This window comes from Danio rerio, chromosome 5 (assembly GCF_052040795.2).
Source record: "Danio rerio strain M-AB ecotype USA chromosome 5, GRCz13ab, whole genome shotgun sequence".
Lineage (NCBI taxonomy): Eukaryota > Metazoa > Chordata > Actinopteri > Cypriniformes > Danionidae > Danio > Danio rerio.
Window position 1 is genome coordinate 1354546 of NC_141025.1, and position 2955 is coordinate 1357500.

Below are 2955 nucleotides of genomic sequence, written 5' to 3' on the forward strand. Positions count from 1 at the left end.
TACAGTGGAATCAAAGTTTTATTTACAATAGACAATACAAACATATTTACATTTTAACTCTGACTTCTGCCAGTGCCTGATAAACTGGATCAACACACCACAATATCCACAATCGCTGTGTTCAATCATCCATGAGCTGCTATTGCGCAATTCTGTAATTCAGTATTATCATAATCACAAACTCTTTCAGGTCTGTACCAAATCAAATCGTCTCATTTAATCAAAATCTGCACAGAAGACCTTCTCTGATTGGGCGAAATATGCTTAGCCACGCCCCTCCAACCATTAGTTTGCTGCAGGTAAAAGATGAAAGGCGGAGCTCTAATTTAAAACCCCGCCCCCTACTCAATATTCCGTTTCAGCTGGAGATGCAACATACTGAAATAAAACCTGCAGTTCATCCGGTTCACTCGGACTTTAAAGCCTTCGGTTATAATTATCTGTATTGCTCAACTGGACGGTTCTGCACAATAATCACCAGTAAATCTCAGAGCGGACAGAAACATCACCAACACACATGAATATAAAAGTGTACTCCTATAAAAGATTCATTACAGAATAAAAGAAGACGTTTACTGGAGGAGCTAAATATTAATATTATTTTAATGCTAAACAAGTTTTCTGCAGTGAATTTCCTCTGTGAATTAAATAACTGTGAGTTATTTCTCTGACTCTATTAACAGGTTTGGTTGCTTTAATGCAGAAATATGCATCATTTTCATTCATTTGTCTTTATCAACAACAAAATATGCTCCGCTTCTCCAGTAAATGTTCATTCAGAAAGAGCTTTGTGCTGGAAAACAAGACAGAAACACTTGTTTATTTTAGAAACATTTACACAATGAAGACAGTTAAAATGCATTAAAGGGACAGTTCACCCAAACATGAACATTTACTCTATACTTTTTTCACCTTTAAGTGTTTCTAAACCTTTATGAGTTTGAGTTATTTTCCTGTAGAGTGTGCTGCCATACGTTCAGCACATTAAAGTATGCATGAAATTAAAATATCCAAAGTTTATTTAGCAATAAAATACTGTTTGTTTTGTTAATCTTTCATCAAAATCTGCCCATCTGCTTGTACTCTGCAGTTTTCGAAATATGCCTAGCCATTGTGGGGTCAGATTTGCGACAATTATGTGCACAAAAGATCATGTTTAGAGCAAGCAACAAGCCATTTTGCATGCTCAAAACCTGACATTTTGTGCAAACAATTGTTAATGCAGATGCAAAAAAACATTGTGCACTCCCAGAGCATCATCTTTTGTGCAAAGAATCAATAATGCATGTGCAACAAGCTGTTTTGACACTTAAAAACTGTTTGTGCACAGACTTGTTAATGTGCGCTTGTTGCATGCTCAAAATGTGATCTTTTGCCCAATAGATTCTGGATGCCGACTTGGAGACACAATGCACTCAATGGAACTAGTGACATCACTGTGAGGGGCGGGGTTAGGGGTGCATTAAAACCGTTGCATGCAGCTCAGATTGCATGTGCACCAGGACTGCATCCAGACACCCTCTCTCTAACACACAGAATTATTATCATAGATGCACCCAGCCGTTTTGCACACTCGAAACATGATCTTTTGCACAGATGATTGTTAATGCACATGCAACAAACCATTGCGCACTCCCAAAGCATGATCTTTTGTGCAAAGAATTGTTAATGCATGTGCATCAAGCTATTTTGCATGCTCAAAATATGACCTTTTGCCCAATAGATTGTGGATGCAGACTTGGATTTGCAAGTTGAGACTCAGACACAATGCACTTAATGGAGCTAGTGACATCACTGTGATGGGCGGGGTTAGGAGTGTGCATTAAAAGCTTGCATGCAGCTCAGCTTGCATCTGCATCCAGACCTGCTCTCTCTTTTGCACACAGAATTATTAATGTGCATGCAACAAACCATTGTGCACTCTAAAAACCACTGATCTTTTGTGCAAAGAATTGATAACGCATGTGTGACAAGCCATATTGCATGCTCAAACTATGACCTTTTGCCCAATAGATTGTGGATGCAGACTTGGATTTGCAAGTTGAGACTCAGACACAATGCACTCAATGGAGCTAGTGACATCACTGTGATGGGCGGGGTTATGGGTGTGCATTAAAAGCATTGCATGCAGCTCAGGCTGCACCTGCACCAGGACTGCAGCCAGACGCCTCCCTCTTTCACACAGAATTATTAACATAGATGCAATCAGCCGTTTTGCACACTCAAGCATGATCTTTTGCACACAGAATGGTTCATGTGCATGCAACAAACCATCGTGCACTCTAAAAGCATGACCTTTTGTGCAAAGAATTAATAATGCATGTGCAACGAACCATATTGCATGCTCAAAATATGACCTTTTGCCCAATTCTGGATGCCGACTTGGATTTGCAAGCAGAGACTCAGTGCACTTAATGGAGCTAGTGACATCACTGTGAGGGGCGGGGTTAGGAGTGTGCATTAAAAGCTTGCATGCAGCTCAGCTTGCATCTGCATCCAGACCCGCTCTCTCTTTTGCACACAGAATTATTAACATAGATGCAATCAGCCGTTTTGCACACTCGAAACATGATCTTTTGCACGCAGAATTATTAATGTGCATGCAACAAACCATTGTGCACTCTAAAACCACTGATCTTTTGTGCAAAGAATTGATAACGCATGTGCGACAAGCCATATTGCATGCTCAAAATATGACCTTTTGCCCAATAGATTCTGGATGCAGACTTGGATTTGCAAGCTGAGACACAATGCACTCAATGGAGCTAGTGACATCACTGTGATGGGCGGGGTTATAGGTGTGCATTAAAAGCATTGCATGCAGCTCAGGCTGCACCTGCACCAGGACTGCATCCAGACCCCTCTCTCCTTTGCACACAGAATTACTAGCATAGATGCACCCGCCGTTTTGCACACTCACGCATGTGCACACAGAATTGTCGCAAATGTAACCCC

At 40.8% G+C, this 2955-nt stretch overlaps 1 protein-coding gene across 2 annotated transcripts in view; it reads right to left on the minus strand.

Moving 5' to 3' along the window:
- The window catches only part of prdm12a (PR domain containing 12a), an 18969-nt gene continuing 16014 nt past the window's right edge, over positions 1–2955 (minus strand). The window contains exons 5-6 of one of the 2 annotated variants that reach the window (XR_015490783.1): positions 1345–2955; positions 1–1297 (exon numbers count right to left, since the gene is read on the minus strand). The exon at positions 1345–2955 is cut by the window's right edge and continues 522 nt beyond it. The gene's annotated coding sequence lies outside the window, so the exon portion shown is untranslated. The other variant, XM_087253243.1, reaches the window with a different exon arrangement.